Source organism: Nerophis ophidion, linkage group LG28 (genome assembly GCF_033978795.1).
Source record: "Nerophis ophidion isolate RoL-2023_Sa linkage group LG28, RoL_Noph_v1.0, whole genome shotgun sequence".
Taxonomy (NCBI): domain Eukaryota; kingdom Metazoa; phylum Chordata; class Actinopteri; order Syngnathiformes; family Syngnathidae; genus Nerophis; species Nerophis ophidion.
Genome location: NC_084638.1, coordinates 24,036,475 through 24,062,579, shown reverse-complemented (window position 1 = coordinate 24,062,579; position 26,105 = coordinate 24,036,475). Strand labels below are relative to the sequence as shown.

At 37.9% G+C, this 26,105-nt stretch overlaps 1 protein-coding gene across 13 annotated transcripts in view; it reads right to left on the bottom strand.

The window, feature by feature from the left end:
• LOC133545531 (gastrula zinc finger protein XlCGF57.1-like) overlaps positions 1-26,105 on the bottom strand; it is a 158,724-nt gene that overhangs the window by 44,952 nt on the left and 87,667 nt on the right. For 2 of the 13 annotated variants that reach the window (XM_061891212.1, XM_061891217.1), the window contains exons 1-3: positions 13,783-13,843; positions 10,846-10,924; positions 2,337-2,510 (exon numbers count right to left, since the gene is read on the bottom strand). The exons of 7 other annotated variants lie outside the window; for them this stretch is intronic. The gene's annotated coding sequence lies outside the window, so the exon portion shown is untranslated. Of the gene's footprint in view, positions 1-2,336; positions 2,511-10,825; positions 10,925-13,782; positions 13,849-22,506; positions 22,635-26,105 lie in introns of those variants that run through there. 4 more of the 13 variants (XM_061891213.1, XM_061891214.1, XM_061891215.1 and 1 more) reach the window with 4 other exon arrangements.

Here is a 26,105-nt window from a genome sequence, read left to right as displayed (position 1 = left end):
GTCCTGCGGACCAAAGAGGAAAAGAACCATCTGTATTGTTCTAAGCACTAAGTTCAAAAGCCAGCATCTGTGATGGTATGGGGGTGTATTAGTGCCCAAGGCATGGGTAACTTACACATCTGTGAAGGCACCATTAATGCGGAAATGTACATACAGGTTTTGGAGCTACATATTTTGCCATCCAACCAATGTTAACATGGACGCCCCTGCTTATTTCAGCAAGACAATGCCAAGTCACTTGTTATAACAGCGTGGCTTCATAGTAAAAGAGTGCGGGTGCTAGACTGGCTTGCCTGTAGTCCAGACCTGTCTCTTATTGAAAATGTGTGGAGCATTATGAAGCCTAAAATACCACAACGGAAACCCCGGACTGTTGAACAACAATCTGTACATAAAACAAGAATGGGAAAGAATTCCACCTGCAAAAATGTGTCTCCTTAGTTATTAAAGGATTATTGAGTGTTGTTAAAAGAAAAGGTGATGAAACACAGTGGTGAACATGCCCTTTCCCAACTACTTTGGCACGTGTTGCAGCCATGAATTTCTAAGTTAATTATTATTCACAAAAAAATTAAAGTTTATGAGTTTGAACATCAAATATCTTGTCTTTGTAGTGCATTCAACTGAATATGGGTTGAAAAGGATTTGCAAATCATTGTATTCCGTTTATATTTACATATAACACAATTTTCCAACTCATATGGAAACGGGGTTTGTAAGATGGACTGATGTAAAGTGAAAAAGTGTGATCTGACGGGTTAACATTTCATATTGTTTTTGGAAACTGGACGTTGCGTCCTGCGGACCAAAGAGGAAAAGAACCATCCGTATTGTTCTAAACACTAAGTTCAAAAGCCAGCATCTGTGATGGCATGGGGGTGTATTAGTGCCCAAGGCATGGGTAACTTACACATCTGTGAAGGCACCATTAATGCGGAAATGTACATACAGGTTTTGGAGCTACATATTTTGCCATCCAACCAATGTTAACATGGACGCCCCTGCTTATTTCAGCAAGACAATGCCAAGTCACTTGTTATAACAGCGTGGCTTCATAGTAAAAGAGTGCGGGTGCTAGACTGGCTTGCCTGTAGTCCAGACCTGTCTCTTATTGAAAATGTGTGGAGCATTATGAAGCCTAAAATACCACAACGGAAACCCCGGACTGTTGAACAACAATCTGTACATAAAACAAGAATGGGAAAGAATTCCACCTGCAAAAATGTGTCTCCTTAGTTATTAAAGGATTATTGAGTGTTGTTAAAAGAAAAGGTGATGAAACACAGTGGTGAACATGCCCTTTCCCAACTACTTTGGCACGTGTTGCAGCCATGAATTTCTAAGTTAATTATTATTCACAAAAAAATTAAAGTTTATGAGTTTGAACATCAAATATCTTGTCTTTGTAGTGCATTCAACTGAATATGGGTTGAAAAGGATTTGCAAATCATTGTATTCCGTTTATATTTACATATAACACAATTTTCCAACTCATATGGAAACGGGGTTTGTAAGATGGACTGATGTAAAGTGAAAAAGTGTGATCTGACGGGTTAACATTTCATATTGTTTTTGGAAACTGGACGTTGCGTCCTGCGGACCAAAGAGGAAAAGAACCATCCGTATTGTTCTAAACACTAAGTTCAAAAGCCAGCATCTGTGATGGCATGGGGGTGTATTAGTGCCCAAGGCATGGGTAACTTACACATCTGTGAAGGCACCATAAATGCAGAAATATACATACAGGTTTTGGAGCAACATATTTTGCCATCCAACCAACGTTACCATGGACGCCCCTGCTTATTTCAGCAAGACAATGCCAAGCCCTGTGTTCCAACAGCATGGCTTCATAGTAAAAGAGTGCGGGTATTCGAATGGCCTGCCTGTAGTCCAGAACTGTCTCTTATTGAAAATGAATGGCTCAATATGAACACTAAAATACCAAAACGGAAACCCCGGACTGTTGAAAACCTTAAACTGTACATCAGGCAAGAATGGGAAAGAATTCCGCTAGAAAAGCTTCAAAAATTGGTTTACCGAGTGTTGTTAAAAGGAAAGGCCATGTAACACATTGATAAAAATGCCCCAGTGCCAACTTTTTTGCAATGTGTTGCTGCTAATAAAAGCTTCGTTAATGATTTGCAAAAAAAAATATGTTTCTCAGTACCAACATAAAAAATCTTGTCTGTACACTCTATTCAATTGAATATAAGTTGAAAAGGATTTGCAAATCATTGTATTCTGTTTTTATTTACCATTTACAGAACGTGCCAACTTCACTGTTGAGATGGATTGAATGCCCTGCGAATAAAATGATATGTGGATGTTGTGCTTACTTGGACTGTGATGAAGCTGTGAGGACTCAGGTGGTTTGTTTTCAGTCTTCACCGAGACAACAGTCGGTGGAAACTTGGTGAGATCAGCCTCCTCCTGTCCGAGAAGACACTCTTCCTCCTGAGTGATCAAACATTCCTCCTCATCCTCTTGAATGTGGGGGGGCTGCCGGACATCTGTTGGGTAAATAAGTAATTAATATTAAGAGAAAATAGAAATAGTTTTTGACTGACACTGTTGACACACTGACATTATTTGTGCTCTTGTGTGTGTTGTGTTAAAAGTGTGTAGCTAAACAATCAGCAAAAACACGGGAAAAGTCTTCCTTTTCTCACAGCCACTAAAACTACTTCAAAAGTGATACAGTGAATTTTTGAGGGGGGCAATTTGAAAAATCTTTCTTAGAACTACCCAGCATCGATGGAAGCATTCTTAACTTATAATACAACCATGAAGTGCTTTGAAAGGCTGGTCAAAGGTCACATCACCTCTATCCTATCCCCCTTCACTCCACACACTGCACTTTGTATATCAAAGCGTTTCTGCGAGAATGCCATAACCTGTCCCTGGAACACCTGGGGGGAAAAATTAATACAATGGTCTGGATGCTGTTTGTGGATTTCATCTTGGCCTTTGATACCACAATCCCACAGTATCTGATCAACAAAATGGACCCACAAGTACTGAACACACCCCTGCAAAACTAAATACAGGACTTCTTAAAAATTTGTACGGGGTGGGAATAACAGATCAGACCATACTTGCCAACCTTGGGACCTTTGAATTTGGGGGAGGTTAGGAGGGTGGGCGGGGTTGTGAGGGGCAGGGTTTGGTGGTAGCGGGGGTGTATATTGTAGCGTCCCAGAAGATTTAGTGCTGCAAGGGATTCTGGATTTGTTTCCTTTGTGTTACGGTGTGGATGTTCTCCCGAAATGTGTTTGTCATTTTTGTTTGGTGTGGGTTCAGAGTGTGGCGCATATTTGTAACAGTGCTAAAGTTTTTTATACGGCCACCCTCAGTGTGACCTGTATGGCTGTTGATCAAGTATGCGTATATGTAAGCCAGATATATTAAGTGATTGTGCCGGCACGCTGTTTGAATGGAGGAAAAGCGGATGTCACAACACTTTGTAGAGGACGCTAAAGACAGTGTCTTTAAGGCACACCCCCAATATTGGTATCCGGGTAGAAATCAGGAGAATGGTTGCCCTGGGAGATTTTCGGGCGGTGCACTGAAATTCGGGAGCCTCTCGGAAAAATCGGGAGGGTTGGCAAGTATGGATCAGACACCATTATGCTTAACACAGGCTCTCCACAGGGCTGTGTTCTCAACCCCGGACTTTTTTACACCTTGACGACCCATGACTCTCCCGTCCAAAGGCAAAACCCAGTAACTCAACGTTGGTCAAAACTGAGCTGATAATACTTTTGGAGTTCTTAGGTGATATGCTTTACATTAGTGTATGAGATATTGTAATTTGTTCCGTAAGTAAGTTGTTACGCGCATGGCAGGACCTAGCAACTACCACATAACCGTGTAGATACAACAGAAAAACCTAGTATCTCAAGGGACCAATCGAAGCTTCTTTGTCAGTCGCCTTATTGTCTTTAATGAGACATTTGCACGAATGGGGGCCGACGGTCAACCTGATTATGTGATATTATGGCACGAGGGGATATTTGGAAGATTGGCCCAGGACGTTGCAAGCACCTTCGTTAAATGTATTTTTCTTGATTCTTCCCCATGCATGCTCCTTTTGGGCAGATAACTGTGGAGGTCAAAATAAAAACTGGACGCTGTACACGGCTCTTGCCCAATGTGCAAACGCAGAATGGGGCCCACCCGAGATTGTGATAAAATATCTGGAGAAAGGGCACACGTTCATGAGAGCGGATTCAATCGGCAAGAAAATGAAAGCTCAAGAAAACATCTATACGTTTGATGACTTTGTAGATCTTTGTAAGACAGCATGAAGATAGATTGGTTTTCCTTTGTTTTCTCAAAATCAGCAAGAAGTGAGTTAATAGGTTTTGCCTTTGGACGGGAGGACTGTGGTGCTAAGTACATCACAAACTACAACGACAAGGAAAAGCACTACAAAGAGGAGGTGGAAGTTTTTGTTGAGTGGCAGAAGCAGGGTTTCTACAGGCAAAAATAATGTATTTGAGCAATAGTTAATGCCATTTTTAATCCCACTTTTAAAAAATGCAACGCTCATGTCCGACCGCACATGATTGATTAAACATAGTTTAAAGCAGTTTCTTAAGCATAGAGCGCCAAAAAATATCTCTTTCCCAGCTGTGGTCTGTATGGGCCACAGCGGTACTCAGTTGTAATATACTTTTCCACCACTAGTGTCAGTATTGACAACATCAAACAAGAAGTTATACAGAAGTTTCTTAAGCGCAAACATTTCGACTAAAGTGGTGAAGCTGTTTTTTATGTGCACGTTAAATGTGTTGGGAAGTTTAGTTAAGAAACCTATTAAGTATTGGTTTATGTATTTTAGTAGAACACAATGGTATCCAGTATATACAAAACACAAAACTAGTGAAGTTGGCACGTAGTGTAAATCATAAATAAAAACAGAAAATAAAATAAAAATTGCAAATAATTTTTAACCTATATTCAATTGAATACACTGCAAAGACATGATATTTAATGTTTGAACAAAGAAATTTAGTTTTTTTGGCAAATAATCATTAACTTAAAATTTAATGGAAGCAACACATTGCAAAAAAGTTGGCACGGGGGTATTTTTATCACTGTGATACATGACCTTTCCTTTTAACAACACTCAGTAAACGTTTGGAAATGGAGACCAATTTTTAAAACTTTTCAGGTGGAATTATTTCCTATTCTTGCTTGATGTTCAGCTTAAGTTGTTCAACAGACCGAGGTTTCTGTTGTCATATTTTAGGCTGCATATTGCGCCACATATTTTCAATGGGAGACAGGTCTGGACTACAGGCAGGCCAGTCTAGTACCCACACAAGAACATTTTTTTTATTTTTAACGATATTTCAGCCCCACCATCTTTTCTTATCCCTCCATGATTCTAGTTCTAGTCAGTACAAATAATTTTTTGTTGTTGTGCAAATACTCTTAAAGGGGAACATTATCACCAGACCTAAGTAAGCGTCATTATATACCTTGATGTTGCAGAAAAAAGACCAAGTATTTTTTTAACCGATTTCCAAACTCTGAATGGGTGAATTTTGGCGAATTAAACGCCTTTCTGTTTATCGGTCTTGTAGCGATGACGTCAGAATGTGACGTCACCGAGGTAATACAGCCGCCATTTTCACATTACAAACACGGGGTCTTGGCTCTGTTATTTTCCGTTTTTCCGACTATTTTTTGGAACCTTGGATACATCATGCCTCGTTAGTGTGTTGTCGGAGGGTGTAACAACACTAACAGGGAGGGATTCAAGTTGCACCACTGGCAAGAAATCTGCCGCCAGACCCATTGAATGTGCCCAAGTGTCTGCACATTTTACCGGCGGTGCTAAGACAGACATGGCACAGAGATGTATGGATAACCTGCAGATGCATTTGCAACGATAAAGTCAACAAAATCACAAAGGTGAGTTTTGTTGATGTTATTGACTTATGTGCTAATCAGACATATTTGGTCGCGGCGTGACTGCCAGCTAATCGATGCTAGCATGCTACGCTAATCGATGCTAACATGCTATTTACACTAGCTGTATGTACATTTGAAACTAGATACCCACATTCAATGCGAAACAAACACCAATCGACGGATTTAAGTTGCTCCAGTGTCACAAGATGCGAAAGTCCTGATCGTTTGGTCCGCACATTTTACCGGCGATGCTAATAAGGCAGCCATGCTATGGGCCACTTCATTAGGTACACCCATGCTACGACCGAATAGCGTCAATAGCTATTCGCTCAATAGCTTCAGTTTCTTCTTCAATTTCGTTTTCGCTATCTGCCTCCATACTCCAACCATCTGTTTCAATACATGCGTAATCTGTTGAATCGCTTAAACCGCTGAAATCAGAGTCTGAATCCGAGCTAATGTCGCTATATCTTGCTGTGCTAGTCGCCATTGTTTGTTTACATTGGCAGCACTGTATGACGTCACAGGGAAATGGACAGTCGAATCGCAAATAGCGAAAATCAAGCACTTTAAAGCTTTTTTTTTTTAGGGATATTCCGGGAGATGTAAAATTTTGAAAAAAACTTTGAAAAAATAAAACAAGCCACTGGGAAATGATTTTTATTGTTTTTAACCTTTTTGAAATTGTGATAATGTTACCCTTTAAAGGCCCACTGTGTAATATTTTAAAGTATTATGTTGCCAGCAATGAAAGAAAAAAGTGGTTTGAATCAGGACCTTATATGTTTAATTCAAATAAAGGTTTGAATGTCTACAATTTGACTTTGGACAATGAAAATGTATGGTACACATGGTATATGGACATTAGGATTATGGATAATGTGTGTTTTTTTAAGTTATATCGTACATTTTAGTACATTATTGATATTTTGGTTAAACTTCTTTGGAGGATGACTAATAATGAGTTTGATTTTTATATTTCTGATGAGGAAGAAAGCAGTATAGCTGGGCAAGAAGATATTCAAGACAGGATAAGCTGTAAGGAACTAAATTTGAGTTATTTAGAAATGAATGATGATAAAGTAGGAGAATTTTGTAATGACATTGATCCAGAAATTAATTTAAGTGGATTACATAACATAAATGTTTCATATTACTCAGAGGATAGATTTAAACATTTGGATTTAAATGGTTTTTATCTTATTCATTTTAATAGTAGAAGTCTCAGGGCTAATTTTGAGAAGATACAAGAGTGTTTGGAATCTTTAAAATCAACATTCCAAGCAATTGCCATCTCAGAGACATGGTTGACAGACGAAATTAATGATATGTTTATATTAGAAGGTTATGATTTTTATAATATAAATAGAAAAAATAAAAAAGGAGGTGGTGTTGCGTTCTATGTACAAAAAAAATATTACTGTGAAATTATCGACAGTCTAGTTATAGATGATGTTATGGAGAGTATGACTATAAAAATACAAATAAACAACGAACGTAGTGCATATTTGAGTTGTATTTATAGGACACCTGGGTCACATGTAGAGCTTTTCCATGACAGCCTACTAAAAGTACTTGGAAAACTAGCTAACAAGAAATGTGTCTTTGTGTGTGGAGATTTCAATTTTGATTTATTCAAATGGAGAACCCATAAACCAACTAATGACTTTATGAATGAAATGTTTACTTATGGTTTGCAACCAATAATTGATAAACCAAGCAGAATAACGCGAGAATGTGCTACCCTCATTGACAATATTTTTACAAATATCCATGACATAACAACAGGTGGAATACTCCTTAGTGACATCACAGATCATTTTCCAGTGTTTGTGAATATTCAAAGTATGATTGTAAATAATATAACACAAAAAACATTGTTCAAATTAACAAGATTAAGGACACCTGAAAGAATACAAGCATTTAAGAATGAGCTTTCAAAATGTTTCTGGGAAGGGGTGTATGTTGAAAATTGTAATGATTCATACAGGGCATTTCTGTTTAAATGGTTAGAACTTTATAATTCCTGCTGTCCAGTCGTGAAGTCCACACCAAAGAAAGTGAGTAAAAATAAGCCTTGGATGACGAAGGGTCTAGTAATGGCATCCAAAAGAAAAAATACTTTGTATGATAGTTACTTAAAAAATAAAACTGAACAAAATGAAAGGGAGTATAAAATTTATAAAAAATAAGTTGACTTCTATTTTACGAAATCAAAAGAAAAGTTATTATAACGAGAAATTTGAAGATAGCAAAAATAATATTAAACAAATGTGCAACACAATCAACCAGGTTTTAGGTAATAGATGTAAAAATCATGAGACTCCGAGCTACATTATAAATGATAACATAAAACTAAACAAAAAAGAAATAATAGTGGAAGAATTTAATGACTATTTTGTTAATATGGGCCCTGCACTTGCAGAAAAAATACCTGTTTATGAGGACACAGGCTTGACTAAAAACACAATAAACCCTCATTTAAAATCAATGTTTTTGAGTGGAGTAACAGAAGTGGATATAATTCAAACAGTAAGAGCCTTTAAAAGTAAAACATCTACAGAAAATACATCACATAGATATGGTAATTATTAAAGAATGTATTCATTTAATTGCTAAGCCATTGGCTCACATATGTAATCAATCATTCCAGTGTGGATACTTCCCAGATGATATGAAGATAGCAAAGGTTATTCCTGTTTTTAAAAACGGAAATAAGCATCTTATGGAAAATTATAGACCGATCTCAATACTCACTCAATTTTCAAAAATTTTAGAAAAGCTTTTTACAAAACAGTTAAATAATTTTCTGGAAAAAAACACCTTGCTTAACCAGCAGCAGTACGGTTTTAGGGAAAATCGAACAACTACGTATGCAGTAATGCATATGCTAGAGGAGGTTAGTACTGCTATCGATAATGATGAATTTACAATAGCCATCTATATTGATTTAAAAAAGGCCTTCGATACCATTGACCACAGACAGTTAATAAATAAGTTGGATAAGTACGGAATCCGAGGGACAGCTCTGTCCTGGATCAAGAGCTATCTAGAAAATAGAAAAGAATGTGTTCAGGTGGATAATACAATATCTGGATTTAAAAATATAGTTTGTGGAATTCCTCAGGGTTCTATAATTGGTCCCAAGTTATTTACAATTTTCATTAATGATTTTTGTGATGCATCAAGTTTCTTAACATTTTTTATGTTTGCTGATGATACAACCATCCTTTGTTCTGGAAAAATTTTCAATGAACTTTTGGTAAAAATAGAACAAGAAATGTCAGTGCTTAAAAACTGGTTTGATATGAATAAATTATCACTTAATATTGCTAAAACTAAATTTATGATATTTGGTACCAAAATTGAGGTATCTAATGAAGTAAATATTAAAATAAATGGAGATAAAATTGAGCGTGTCTTTGATACTAAGTTTTTGGGAGTTAGAATTGATTATAAATTCTCATGGAGACAACATGTAAATTATATAAAAACAAAAATATCAAAAACACTTGGTGTTTTGTATAAAACTAAAGGATTACTTAATTATAATTCTTTCATCCGGGAGGAACTCAAAGTAAAGCCGCTGCTCCTTCACATCGAGAGGAGCCAGATGAGGTGGTTCGGGCATCTGGTCAGGATGCCACCCGAACGCCTCCCTAGGGAGGTGTTTAGGGCACGTCCAACCGGTAGGAGGCCACGGGGAAGACCCAGGACACGTTGGGAAGACTATGTCTCCCGGCTGGCCTGGGAACGCCTCGGGATCCCCCGGGAAGAGCTAGACGAAGTGGCTGAGGGAAGTCTGGGTTTCCCTGCTTAGGCTGTTGCCCCCGCAACCCGACCTCGGATAAGCGGAAGATGATGGATGGATGGATGGATGGATGTTAACAATTTATTATACTTTGATACTTCCATACATGACATACTGTGTAGAACTCTGGGGAACCACTTTTAAAACCATAATTAATGATATTGTTTTGCTGCAAAAAAAAGCTGTACGGCTAATAAACAAAGCAGGATATTATGACCATACCCATCCATTATTTGTTAAATCAAAACTTATGAAATTTCAAGATATTGTTTATTATGAAATAACACAGATAATGTTCAAAGCAAAAATAAATACTCTTCCAGAAGGAATTCAAAAATACTTCTCTCTACAGACCAGCAAATACAATCCAAGAGATGAATCTAAGTTTATTTTACCAAAAGCACGACTAGTTGTTAAACGTAGATGTTTATCTTTTCTCGGTGTTAATTTGTGGAATTCTGTTGGTAAAGAAATAAAAATGAGTGACTCAGTATTTAATTTCAAAAAGAACATGTCACAATGGATTTTAAAAAGTTATGTGAACTAGAAATGTATGTTTGTTTGGTTAAATGTTGTATTTAGAAGGTATGTATGTTTATCTATTTACAGAAAAGTGTATGTGTGTAGGTACATATTTTGTATTATTTGTTAAAGGGCAACTTAAATGTAAATGCCGAATGACTATATTTCTTTTTGTATTACAAAATTATTAGAAAAGGTAACTTAATTGAATGTAAAAAATGTTATGTTGGTCATATAAGCTTTTTTGCTTCTGCCTGTTTCAGTCATGTTATTCATTTTTGAATCGTGATACATGTTTGAATATGTTTTTGTTAGACTGAAAATAAACTGAACTGAACTTTATGAAAGAAGTAATCTGACAACCTGCATTTGTATGTTCGCCAACTGTTGCAAGTTGTACAGTAGGAGCTCAGGGCAGTGCAACATTTTTTTTATGTCAGCAAATGTCCGACAAGAATTCTCCCTCCATACTTGGTGGTGGTAACCATGGTAACCTACAGTACCCTTGTTATTTTGAGTCACACCAACTTTGACGGCTGTGGCTTAAAGGCAAGTTACAGTTGAGTTTACAATAGTTGTGTTGTCTTCACCAGTCTTCCGCTCTCTTTTTCCCCCTGCGTTCCTTATTCGAGCACACGGAAACCACCGGAAAGAACCAAAAGTACTGGCCTGTTTAAACAAAATAGGAAAATACAACACATGTGTGTTACTTGAAAATAATAGTGATCTGATTCAATAACATATAAATAAGAATTCCTGCATACTAAAAATTACTTTTCATACTTAAATAAGAAATCCATGACCACATTAAATGTTACACTGCTTCTTTAAAAGAATAAAGTCTACACGCCACTGGCATAAACCTCTTATAAATATTGTGTATCAAAAACGGTCTCGTTTACATGAAGAATATAAAAACAAAGCAGTGCATCATCACCACAAGACAATTCACCTTCTTATACACAATATATTTAAACAGTGTTAATAACTGTGTGTATGCTCCAAACCAGGGGTCGGGAACCTTTTTCGCTGAGAGAGCCAAGAAGCCAAATATTTTAAAATGTATTTCCCCAAGAGCCATATAATATTTTTTTTTATCACTGAACACAACTAAACGCGTGCATTTTTAAGTAAGACCAACATTTCCAGAGTATAATAAGTATCTTATTCTTTGTAATAACATTGTGAATGATATTTTGTGAATTATATTTATATAGCGCTTTTCCTCTAGTGACTCAAAGCGCTTTACATAGTGAAACCCAATATCTAAGTTACATTTAAACCAGTGTGGGTGGCACTGGGAGCAGGTGGGTAATGTGTCTTGCCCAAGGACACAACGGCAGTGACTAGGATGGCGGAAGCGGGGATCGAACCTGCAACCCTCAAGTTGCTGACACGGCCGCTCTACCAACCGAGCTATACCGCCCCAATTGTTATTCTGAAGCTAACTGTGGAGGGGCCTGCAGCAAAGCGGGATGTTGCCAGGACCGGCCTCGAAATCAGTGACAGGTGCTTAGACGGCCCACCTGGGCCTTTGTATCTAATCACCTGTCGCTCTGTTATAAGCAGCAGCCAGTAGGAGAGACAGCGTTGGGGCTGGAGCCAGAGCGCGAGTGAGGACGAAAGAGAAAAAGACAATTGCTGTAAAGCAACTGAGAGAAAAATAGAATAAAACAATATTGTAACCCTAAAACAGGCTCTTGGTGGTCTGAAGAACCCCCAGGAGGGCTAGCCCCACACTAACCAATAATAAATAAATTACTTCTTACCATTAAAGCAACTTCTTGAACATAAAAATGCAGTAGAATGTTTTATGTTTTGAACGTTGTTTTTAACACTGTGATTACAAGTGGAATTATTCATTACTTATCGTGTTAAGCAATGTCAGCTCAGATTTATCCGAGAGCCAGATGCAGTCCTCAAAAGAGCCACATCTGGCTCTAGAGCAGCGTTTCTCAAAGTGTGGGGCGGGCCCCACTGGTGGGGAATAGAGACATGACAGGTGGGGAGTGAGGAACGGGAGGAAATTTCACTTTATTTATTTTTTTTTTTTATTATAAACTTAATTTTTTTTTTTTTTTACTATGCTTTCATTTTCTATACACACTGTAAATCACTTTGTGATTCTGTCTGTGAAATCCGCTATATAAATAAATGTAAATTACTTATTTTTCCCCTAGGCCTTAAATTTCTAGGTAGGAGCGAAAGTTTGACAGACATAGCAACAGTAACTAATGGGGGCGGGGATAAGCTGAACAATCTTTCACAGGTAGCAGGCTAATGTGCGGATCACAATTACACAAAATGGATACATTTGTGACTCGCACCTCAAAGGTCGTCGAGCCAGAGCCAGCGCCTGCAGAGAAACAAAAATCTGACGGGCTAAATCAACCAAAAAGCCAACCGAAAAGAAAATATGATACTCTTGGATTCACGGCAATGGTGGTGGGGGCAGAGGAGAGACCCCTGTGTGTTCTGTCTAAAACCGCTAGCAGCAGACAGCATGAGACCCAACAAATTAAAGAGACACCTCGAGACCACACACCCCAATCATGTCAATAAGCCACTTGATTTCTTTCAAAGAAAACTGGAAGAGTAGTTATTTTATTTATTATTGAATTGATGCAAGTTATACCACAGCTGCACAGTTATATTACATATTATTGAACTTTATGTTATTTTATGTTATTGAGTTTGAATGTATACAACTTGAATTGTACTTGATGTTCAATAATTTTGAAAATATTAAGCTTGGCATTAGCGTTCTGTTGGGGTGATGGTGGCAGGTGGGGCTTGAAAACTCCCCCTTGTCCGAAGTGGGGGATGACAAAAAAAGTTTGAGAACCACTGCTCTAGATCCATAGGTTCCCTACCCCTACTCCAAAGCATTGTTTTCCTATTCCCATCTTATCTGATTCAAACCGTTCCACCTTCAAAATACTCAGCCTGTTCAGGAATTGTGTGCTCTACTTAAATAATTAGTCCTATTGAAATTCAACTTCAGCCTTGGAGCATTCACGGGCAATTCCTTCAGGAATGGCCTCAGCTAGTTAAATATATAGTTAGAAACATCTGCGTGGAAACAAGCATGTGCTGTGTAACACAAACGCTGTTTTCTTGAAAACAGTTGATTGTTCTCCTATTTTGTTCTCGAAAGTTCCGCCTGGTATTTTGCTATCGTTCTTTCGCACACATTTTACATTTTACGCCGACTTAAAGAAGTTGAAACACGTATTCGGGTGTTACCATTTAGTGGTCAATTGTACGGAATATGTACTGAACTGTGCAATCTACTAATAAAAGTTTCAATCAATCAGAGCAGCTAACAAGCTAAGCTAGCAAGCTAAGCTAACTAGCACGAGACGCTTTTCAGCTTTAAAGTACCCGACTAGCTAAGCAACGCAAATATTCTCGCAGACCGAGACGTTTTACCCTGAAATAAATAATTAAAAATGTGTTTTGTACGACATTAATATTTACATAATAGTGAACGAGTAACAACACCGAATTATTAGCGTCCTACTCACGTCTTTGTTCTTCTTCCATGTGCTTTTACGACAGTTGGCACACTTGACATCACAAGACAGCGCTTCTCTGCTCTCGCGAGATGTGGCATGCTTTTAAAAAAAAAGTTTTAAAAGCGATAGAAATAATTATAAAAATGTTTTGATTTGTTACATTATCTAATAGTTTTATGTTATATATTGTTATATTGTTCATAAATATATTTAAATGTGTCCTGTAAATCAAGCGTTTTATAGCGCTGTAAGTACTGTTAACGTGTTAAAAAAGTAGACTTTATAGAATGGAATAGAACAGAATAGAATACAATATAATAGAATAGAAAGTACTTTATTGATCCCTGGGGGAAATTCAGCACCACAGATCGCTCACAATAGACAATAATAATAATCCATCCATCCATCCATTTTCTACCGCTTATTCCCTTTTAGGGGTCGCGGGCGCCTATCTCAGCTACAATCGGGCGGAAGGCGGGGTACACCCTGGACAAGTCGCCACCTCATCGCAAGGCCAACACAGATAGACAGACAACATTCACACTCACATTCACACACTAGGGCCAATTTAGTGTTGCCAATCAACCTATCCCCAGGTGCATGTCTTTGGAAGTGGGAGGAAGCCGGAGTACCCGGAGGGAACCCACGCATTCACGGGGAGAACATGCAAACTCCACACAGAAAGACCCCGAGCCTGGATTTGAACCCAGGACTGCAGGACCTTCGTATTGTGAGGCAGACGCACTAACCCCTCTGCCACCGTGAAGCCACAATAATAATAATACATAATAATACATAATATAATATATATTATATATCAGGGGTAGGGAACCTATGGCTCCAGAGCCAGATGTGGCTCTTTTGATGACTGCATCTGGCTCTCGGATAAATCTGAGCTGACGTTGCTTAACATGATAAGTAATTAATAATTCCGCTGGTTATCACAGTGTTAAAAATAACCTTCAAAATAGAAAACATTCTCATGCATTTAAATCCGTACATCCATTTTCTACAGCACCTGTTCAAGAAGTCATATTATTGGTAAGAAGTATTTTATCTGTTATTGGCTAGCCGCAGAATAATAATGTTATTTGATATAATAAGAGGCTTATTGTACTCTAAAAATGTTATTAATTAAAAATGCTTGCATTTAGTTGTATTCAGTGTTAAAAAAAATATTATATGGCTCTCAAGGAAATACATTTAAAATATTTGGCTTTCATAGCTCTCTCAGCCAAAAAGGTTCTCGACCCCTGTCATATATTATATAAGTAATAAATAATATATAAATAATATAAATATATTGTACATACATACTACATTTAAGTGCAGTCAAGGAACATATGTATTATACCGTCTGATGGCTGTCGGCATGAAGGACCTCCTGTGTCGTTCCGTGTCGCATTTTGGGAGTCTGAGCCTTCCAATGAACGTGCTCATTCTCTCCGCAAGGTCCGAGTGTAGTGGGTGGGAGGTGTTGTCCATAATGGCAGGGGTTTTGCTAAACTTCTCCTCTCTGACACCACCGCCAGAGTCCAGCTCCACTCCCACCACGTTACTGGCCTTCTCTACCAACTTGTCCAGTCTGTTTGTGTCCCTCACTCTCAGCCAGTTTCCCCAGCAGGCCACGGCGTACAAGAAAGCGCTCGCCACCACCGACTCGTAGAACATCTTCAACATCTTTGTACAGACGTTGAAGGATCCTAGCCTCCTGAGGAAGTAGAGACGGCTCTGTTCCTTCTTGTAGAGGGCCTCAGCGTGTTTTGACCCATTCAGCTTGTTGTCCATGATTACACCGATGTATTTATAATCCTCAAGCTATATTTCTAACAGGGCTTCAAGGTGGCAGAGGGGTTAGTGCGTCTGCCTCACAATACGAAGGTCCTGCAGTCCTGGGTTCAAATCCAGGCTCGGGATCTTTCTGTGTGAAGTTTGCATGTTCTCCCCGTGAATGCGTGGGTTCCCTCCGGGTACTCCGGCTTCCTCCCACTTCCAAAGACATGCACCTGGGGATAGGTTGATTGGCAACACTAAATTGGCCCTAGTGTGTGAATGTTGTCTGTCTATCTGTGTTGGCCCTGCGATGAGGTGGTGACTTGTCCAGGGTGTACCCCGCCTTCCGCCCGATTGTAGCTGAGATAGGCGCCAGCGCCCCCCGCGACCCCGAAAGGGAATAAGTGGTAAAAAATGGATGGATGGATATATTTCTAACAAAGACATATCATTATTTCTTCTAGATTTTCCAGAACAAAAATTTTAAAAGAAATACAAAAGCCTTTGAAATAAGATTTAAGTTTGATTCTACAGATTTTATAGATTTTCCAGAATATTTTTGTTGAATTTTAATCATAATAAGTTTGAAGAAATATTTCACAAATATTCTTCGTCGAAAAAACAGAAGCTAAAATGAAGAAATAAATTAAAATGTATTTAATATTCTTTACAATGATGGAAAAAAAATACTTGAACATTGATTTAAATTGTCAGGAAAGAAGAGGAAGGAATTTAAAAGGTAAAAAGGTATATGTGTTTGAAAGTCCTAAAATCATTTTTAAGGTTGCATTTTTTCTCAAAAATTGTCTTTCTGAAAGTTATAAGAAGCAAAATAAACAAAATAAATGAATTTATTTAAACAAGAGAAGACTAAGTATTTAAAATATTTTCTTGGATTTTCACATTTTATTTGAGTTTTGTCTCTCTTAGAATTAAAAATGTCGAGCAAAGCGAGACCAGCTTGCTAGTAAATAAATACAATTCAAAAAATAAAGGCAGCTCACTGGTAAGTGCTGCTATTTGAGCTATTTTTAGAACAGGCCAGCGGGCGACTCATCAGGTCCTCACGGGCTACCTGGTGCGTTGGTGACCCCTGCTTTATTGTGATCATGACGTATATTTCTGTCTTGAGCTGATTTTCTTTGATTTGAGCGGCATACCTTTGCCAAATGGTTGGATTTTCCAAATGGCAGCCCTTGCCTTTTGCCGGACAGTCTCCTCTGTGAGGATATCTCCCTCCGCAGTTTCTGCATTCAGTGTCTTTGTTACCATTTTTATTTCCCCTGTGATCACTCACTTGTGGTTTAAACTTGTGTTCAAGTGCGTTAACAGCAATGGATGCACCTTGTTCTTTATCAGGGGTGTCAAACTCAAATACAGAGTGGGCCAAAATTTAAAACTGAACAAAGCCGAGGGGCCGAGGTTGAACAAAGTAACCTTTTAATAGGGACCCAAACAAGTTTTGCATTGAATATTGAACAAGCAAGGCTTATATAACTTTATAGTGACATGCAAAATCAAGTTTCAAATAATAATAATAATTTAAAAATATCAATGGCATATCAAATACAATTTAAATACAAATTTAATGCCTCTTTTCTATTTGCAGCCTTCTGAGGTAAATATCAAAATATATTGTAGCGTCCCGAAATAGTTAGTGCTGCAAAGGATTCTGGGTATTTGTTCTGTTGTTTTTATATTATGTTACAGTGCAGATGTTCTCCCGAAATGTGTTTGTCATTCTTGTTTGGTGTGAGTTCACAGTGTAGCGCATATTTGTAACAGTGTTAAAGTTGTTTATACGGCCACCCTCAGTGTGACCTGTATGGCTGTTGACCAAGTGTACCTTGCATTCACTTATGTGTGTGTAATAGCCACATATAATATGCGAGTGGGCCTGCACGCTGTTTGTATGGAGGAAATGCGGATGTGACGACAGGTTGTAGAGCAGGGGTAGGGAACCTATGGCTCGCGAGCCAGATGTGGCTCTTTTGATGACTGCATCTGGCTCTCGGATAAATCTGAGCTGACATTGCTTAACATGATAAGTAATGAAAAATTCCACTTGTAATCACAGTGTTAAAAATAATGTTCAAAACATAAAACATTCTCATGCATTTTTAGTCCATCCATCCGTTAACTACCGCACCTGTTCAAGAAGTTGCGTTAAGAAGTTATTTGTTTATTAAAGGTTAGGGTGGGGCTTGTCTTCCTGGGGGTTCTTCAGACCACCAAGCACCGACATGAGAGCCCGTTTCAGGGTTGTTTTATTTTTCAATAAGTCTCTCAGTTGCTTTCCAGCAATTGTGATTTTCTCTTTCGTTCTCGCTCGCGCTCTGGCTCCAGCCCCAACCCCGTCTCTCCCCCTGGCTGCTGCTTATAACAGAGCGACAGGTGATTAGATAACAAGGCTCAGGTGGGCCATCTACGCAGCTCTCGCTGATTTCGAGGCCGGTCCTGGCAAAACCCAGTTCGCTGCAGGCCCGCGGGCCACGCCCCCTCCACAGTTAGCTTCAGAATAGCAATGTTATTACAAAGAATAAGACCTATTATACTCTAGAAATGTTGGTCTTACTTAAAAATGCACGCGTTTAGTTGTGTTCAGTGTTAAAAAAAATATTATATGGCTCTTACGGAAATACATTTTAAAATATTTGGCTTTTTGGCTCTCTCAGCCAAAAAGGTTCCCAACCCCTGTTGTAGAGAATGCTAAAGGCAGTGCCTTTAAGGCACGCCCTCAATATTGTTGTCCGGGTGGAAATCGGGAGAATGCTCGCCCCGGGAGATTTTCGGGAGGGGGATTGAACTTCGGGAGGATTGGCAAGTGTGAGAAATTGCGGTGTTACAGCGGCCGGCACCGCTGCTGTGTAATAACGGCGGGTATTCCGTCCTACGTGTCTGTGTCCGTGACGTAAACAAGTTGACAGATAGTTAACATGAAGATCCCAAGGAAATGGAAGAAAAAGTCCGGGCCTTTTATCTTTAAGAAGCTTTGGTGGTTTTCACAGAGAATGCACTTTTCCCTTCTTCTTGTCTAATTGGTCATTTCTTTCTTTGTTTTCTCTTTTCCTTGTATTGATTTTGTTTTCGTTTTTTTTCTTTAATGTAAAACTGTATAAAGAGACACAAAATATATGCCAAATAAACACTACTAAGTAACAACATGTCCATAAATTTTTGCTGCATAACATGTTTTCACACATACACACACAGCTCATACAATAGCATGTAAACAGTGCTCATAAACAGAGGTGGGCAGTAACGCACTACATTTACTCCGTTACATCTACTTGAGTAACTTTTGGGATACATTGTACTTCTAAGAGTAGTTTTTATGCAACATACTTTTACTTTAACTTGAGTATATTTATAAAGAAGAAACGCTACTTTTACTCCGCTCCATTTATCTACAATCAGCTCATTACTCGCTACTTTTTTTTATCAATCTGTTAATGCACGCTTTGTTTGTTTTGGTTTTGTCAGACACGCATTCAAAGTAGGAACTACGCATGCCTGCGTTTCACCAATCAAATGCAGTCACCAATCAAACAAAACCAGGAGGTCACATGACCGTCACACGTCGAATCCGACCTAAAAAAGTTTAAAAAGTTATTGGGGTGTTACCATTTAGTGGTCAATTGTGCAGAATATGTACTGTACTGTGCAATCTACTAATAAAAGTTTCAATCAATCAATCAATCAAAAGTGTAAAGGAAAAAAGACACTTTTTATTTCAACCGTACTTCCCGTCAAAAGCCTAAAGACTGATCGCACAGTTCCTGTCTTCACAATAAAAGTGCCGCTCCATCGCGCCTGCGCTAACAAAATAAGAGTCTCCGAAAGCCAGCGCAAACAAGCTAGCAAGCTACGGAGTTTGCCGCCCATGTATTTCTTGTAAAGTGTATAAAAACGAATATGGAAGCTGGACAAATAAGATGCCAAAAATCAACGACTTTCATGTGGTATTAGACAGAAAAGAGGAACTTTTTTTTTCCTCCATTTGAAAACGTGGACGTCTGATTACAATCAATGCAAGTCATCAGAATCAGGTAATACACCAACTTATATTCTTGTCTTCATGAAAGATAGGAATCTATATGTTAAACATGTATGTATGTTCATTAAAACACCTTTAACATGTAAACAAAAACGGCAAAATAAATACCTATAAATTATATACTGTGTATATACTGTATATATATATATATATATATATATATATTAGGGATGTACCGAAATTAAAATTTGTGGCCGAAGCCGAATAAAATTTAAAAGCTTGGCCGAAGGCCGAATACTGAATACCGAATAATGAATGCAGTTTTTCCCCCAAAATTTTATATTGCATAAACAGCGTACAATACATTTTTAGACATGTTTTTTTAAATAAAGTACATTTTTATTGAACATTGACATTTTTTTAATATTCCAGTAGCCTTTGCTTTTCAAAAAAGCACAAAGCTTTTCATTTATATTAGGCCTTAAAAAAAAACATGCATTCCAAAAAAAAATAAAGTGCATTAAAGTGGATAAACCCACAACAAATGAATTATTGTCCTTTTGGCAAAAGTCTGCTTAGCCACAGTAGATAGACTAATAATGTAAACAGAAGGCTCAAGTAAATCTCAATTAAGTGTGTGCTTGTAACCTCATACAGGTAGCCTACACAACAGGCTAATAATGTAAACAGCACACACACAATGTAAAGAGCACACATCAGAGAAATACCGTCTGCTCGGTATCGTGTAACGGGGCTCAATGTGCTCCATGAGTCTCCGAAAGCCAATGTCCTCCACAACACTAAACGGTTGATCATCCGAAGCCATAACCTAAATTACCTTCTTTGTAATTCCGTTTGCTTTGGCACTGTCAGTCGCAAACATTTTCGTCCTCTCAAAGACGTCGGCCACGAGGCACCTCCTCGAAACAGTTTGGCTGAACATTCGTTGCAAACTGCAATAGTTTTGTCACTTTCCGACACTTTAAAATATCTCCACACTGCTGACATTTTTCCGAAGGCGCCTGGTTCCAACGTCACCGCGTCACTGCACGTTGGTTGATTGCGTCACCGCATCAAAAAATTGCGTCATACGCCACTATTCGGCCTTGCATTTAACTCATTCCACCGAAGGCCGAATGTGGCTTTTTTTGCCATATTCGGCCGAATATATTCGGTTACCGATTAATCGCTGCATCCCTAATATATATGATATGTGTGTGTATGTATATATGATTTAGATCACCTCGACTTGGTCATTTATTAACCTTCGTCTTGTGTTAGGGTCGGCACCGACCCGTTTTAGTTTTTAAATGCATAAAAACACCACATACATTTATTTTTTTGCATCAAAGCTTTTTGACTTTGTCAGGAACCTCTTTGTCAACAAAATAAAACATTTTAATTTTTTTCACTAAATTATAAAACGCTTTGGTAGAAATTATGCCCCTGGTGTTGTTAGGGTCGGTTTCGACCCAGTTATAAAAATAAGATGATAAAGCAATGATAAGAGCCAAAACTGAACACACTGACAGCCAGCTCCTCTCCCAATCATGTGAGCTTTAGTGGATTCTCATTTTACCTTGTTATCCTGTACAAAAACAAACAAAAGACGGACACTAAAAGTGTCACTTTTTGCCACTCTGATTTTGTTTTTTTTGTTAGTTTTGGAACTAGTAATATATTTCTCTTGGTTTCATTTGCTTGATTGGTTGTTGGTTGTTGTTTGTTTGATGTTGGATTTCTGTTGCTGAAAAAAATACGTTTTAGCCTTTTTCTTGAAGTAAATATATATGGGTCGAAATTGACCCGTAACACCATAGATGTTACTATAGTTAAAATTCTTAAAATGAAAAAATAAATAAAACACATTTATTTAAGAGATGTGTTCTAATACTCCTTAGTAATAGTTAGGTAACACAACAACCTTTTTTTTATTTATATGATTCCCTTGAGGTTCGTTTTACTATTTTTAAAAATTAAAATCGAGGGGTATACTGACAAAAAAAGGCCCAATGGCCCAAACCAAAAATATTAAAACCAATATTTTCAAGGATAAGGAGGCCTAACGAGGTAACCAAGAGATGAGAAACAAATTGGATGATAGATAATTGTTTTTAGTGTATTTTACAGCTGATTTAAGACATGGGTCAAAACCGACCCGTTAACATAAGAGATGGTAACAGAAAGCTAACACAAGAAGAAGGTTAAGTAACTGATTAACGTTGAAAAACTTATTGGGGTGTTACCATTTAGTGGTCAATTGTACGGAATATGTATTGTACTGTGCAATCTACTAATAAAAGTTTCAATCAATCAATCAATCAATCAATCAATAAATGCCTACTGAGCCTATGGTGCTCTTAAGTTATTGTGGCTCAATTTACCTTATATGTTTTATTTTAATGTATTATTATTTAATACATATTATTGTTTTAGTTGTTTAAGAGATATTCCAGGCTATGAATTTGCTCATTGCTATTTTTATGTTTTTGTGCATTATTTGTTGCCGTAATCAGGTTACTCATCAGTTACTCAGTACTTGAGTAGTTTTTTCACAACATACTTTTTACTTTTACTCAAGTAAATATTTGGGTGACTACTCCTTACTTTTACTTGAGTAATAAATCTCTAAAGTAACAGTACTCTTACTTGAGTACAATTTCTGGCTACTCTACCCACCTCTCCTCATAAATAGTCCTAACACTCAAAGCCACACATGAAAGAGATTTACATATGGAATGCTTGTAAACAACACAGGATAATATACATTCTATACTGAAGAGGAGAGACACAAACATTGCACCCTCCTTTAGAGGAGTGAGCTAGCGAGCTAAGAAGCTAAATGCTAAGTAGCAACAAGCTAAAACAGGAGAACAAGCTATCGTCACGCAGTATTATTTTTTTTACATTTACACGCACACACAACGTCTTCATGTTACTCATAAAACAGACACAAGACTTACAATGTTTCCAAGGCACTTCTTGGGAAGAAACAACCAACTTTGAGTGCTGAAACACGTAAATACGTCTCGTGTGTAAACAAGTTAGCGTCAGACTGGCACGCGCAGACTTCCGGAAAACCGGAGGAAGGAGCAACTCGCCTTCAAAATAAAGGTCCCTTCTTAATATCGAATAATGTTACATCAGAGCGGGTCAGCTGTAATGTTAATTTGATATTGCCTCAAGGGCCAAATTAAATATCACGCGGGCCAGAGTTTGACACCCATGTTCTATGCCAGGGGTAGGGAACCTTTGGCTCTACAGCCAGATGAATGCATCTGGCTCTCGGATAAATCTGAGCTGAAATTGCTTAACATGATAAGTAATGAATAATTCCACCTGTAATCACGCCCTGCGATGAGATGGCGACTTGTCCAGGGTGTACCCCGCCTTCCGCCCGATTGTAGCTGAGATAGGCGCCAGCGCCCCCCGCAACCCCAAAAAGGGAATAAGCGGTAGAAAATGGATGGATGGATGGACTTGTAGTCACAGTGTTAAAAATAACGTTCAAAATATAAAACATAAACAGCGAGGTGCGTGGCAGGGGGTCAATGGCATGGAGCGATGAGCAGCAAAGGTCGTAGAATGCAATGAAAGTTAATGTTCCCAGACTGATGGACAGAAAGAAAATGACTTAAGCAGTGGCTGTGATAATTAGGAACAGGTGCGGGAGTTGTCATGGTAACAAAAACAAACCAGGAAGTGCCAAGACAGAACCAAATGTCCAAAAAAACCAAACCGAACATGACCAAAACAAAACATGATCCATAGGTGTGACACTTTAAGAAGAGTGGAATAAGGAATTCAAATCAAACGGCTGTATTTGAAGTAAAAAAGAAGAAGTAGACGGCAACGTGATGCTATTAAAATAAGAAAAATAGTTTTAGAAACTATATTTTATGACAATAGCATAAAAAATAATTATTTTAAAATAAGGAAAATAGTTCACTTTTTTTTCCACAAAACAATATACTTTTAAAATAAGAACAACAAATAGTGAATAAATGTACGTTTTATTAGTTTATACATATCTATTATTACTCAAAGCAGCCTTGGTAGTACAACACAACAAGATAATATACGGCTCTAACATGGTATAGAAATAAACTTTTGTAAATGGGTTAGAATGCCGTGAAATAGTGTTCTAAATGCTCTATTTACTTTGACTAAAAATAATAATGTGAAGTAAAAAAGGATAAATCACTGTTATCAAATTAAATAACACATTCGACAGGGTAGGATTAATCCTCTGAAACGGAATAACTGCTTTACGTACTACAACTAAAATGACGGAAAGCTTACAAGAACTACAAAATTAAAATGGCGGACGGATATGACGTTTATTTTTCTGTTTCCGGTTGAGGCCACACTCTCTTCTCGGGCGGAGCTTGGAGACCACGTGGGGCCGACGTGCACTGCCTCAGTGGGTCATAAATCAATCCCTGCTGTACCAACAATCCCGATATTTATCACTAGGACTTAACATGAAGTTAGTTTATTTACACAAGCAGGTCTTCTAGTTATATTTAGGCATAGCAACCACAATACAACAAAAAAACCGTTTCTTTCCGTTTAATTCTGCTATCAAACACTTCTTATGTAACTAAACAGCATCGCATAAAGTTTCTCAAACGTTTTACAAAGTGATCGCTGCAGACACAAGCGGTTCGATTGTATTCCAGAAGATGATGAAAGTGATATTTTTAAGCGTTTAATAGTTAGTCAAATTAAAATTGATTCTTACCTGCACACTGCTCCTGCCGCTTCCAGAGGACAATAAAGGGACCACCTGGCCCACGGTCTAGGTGTCAAACTCAAGGCCTGGGGGCCATATCTGGCCCGCCACCTAATTTATGTGGCCCGTAAAGGCTTGGAATTACCATGCCTGTATTTTTTTGTAAATGTAGTCAACTTTCTATTTTTGACAGAAAAAAATACATGTACTGTATGCAATGTCATATATTTTAAACTTAATGTAATATTGCAACAAATATATTATCACACATTCCAAACTAATATCAAAATAAGTATTTAAATATCTGCATTACTCATTCATTTTAAGCAACTTATCCATCAATTTGTACGATGTAAAAAAAAAAAAAAAATTCAGTAAAAAATGGTAGCTCAGTTGCCAGAGCTTTACCGTAAAAACAAAATAAATAAAAAATGTTTTCCATTTGCATTAATACACCGTAAAAATGACCGTAGATTTTACAGTAGAACGGTGGTACTGTTTTCCCATTAACAGTACACAATGTAACAAAAACACGGTACATTTTATGGTAACATTTCAGCAGCTAAACTTTACTCTAAAATCTACACGTGTTTTTTACGGTGTACGTAAAAATATGTAAGAATAAATAATTGTGTCATGAAGCTTTTTTAAATGTATACAGTGGGGCAAAAAAGTATTTAGTCAGCCAGCGATTGTGCAAGTTCTCCCACTTAAAATGATGACAGAGGTCTGTAATTTTCATCAAAGGTACACTTCAACTATGTGAAAAAAAATCCAGGAATTCACATTGTAAGAATTTATTTGTAAATTATGGTGGAAAATAAGTATTTGGCCCACCATTCAAAGATCTCACTGATGGAAGGAGGTTTTGTCTCAAAATCTCACGATACAGGGCCCCATTCATTCTTTCCTTAACACGGATCAATCGTCCTGTCCCCTTAATAGAAAAACAGCCCCAAAGCATGATGTTTCCACTCCCATGCTTCACAGTAGGTATGGTGTTCTTGGGAAGCAACTCAGTATTCTTCTTCCTCCAAACACGACGAGTTGAGTTGATACCGAAATGGATACATGGATGATACAGCAGAGGATTGGGAGAATGTCATGTGGTCAGATGAAACCAAAATAGAACTTTTTGGTATAAACTCAACTCGTCGTGTTTGGAGGAAGAAGAATACTGAGTTGCATCCCAAGAACACCAGAACTACTGTGAAACATGGGGGTAGAAACATCATGCTTTGGGGCTGTTTTTCTGCTAAGGGGACAGGACGATTGATCCGTGTTAAGGAAAGAATGAATGGGGCCATGTATCGTGAGATTTTGAGCCAAAACCTCCTTCCATCAGTGAGAGCTTTGAATGGTTGACCAAATACTTATTTTCCACCATAATGTACAAATAAATTCTTTAAAATTCCTACAATGTGAATTCCTGGATTTTTTTTTTCACATTCTGTCTCTCACAGTTGAAGTGTAGATTTGATGAAAATTACAGACCTCTGTCATCATTTTAAGTGGGAGAACTTGCACAATCGGTGGCTGATTAAACACTTTTTTGCCCCACTGTAAATTGTTCACTGTTACAAAAGGCCCTCCGAGGGTAACCATAACTATGACGTGGACCACCCAATAAATACGAGTTTGACACCCCTGGTGTAGCTCTATCCTATCTTGCTGAATGTATCGTACCATATGTCCCAGTCACAAATCTGCGTTCCGAGAGCTCAGGCTTAGTAATTCCAAGAGCCCAAAAAGAGTCTGCAGGCTTTAGAGCGTTTTCTATTTGGGCTCCAGTACTCTGGAATACCCTAGCAATAACAGTTAGAGATG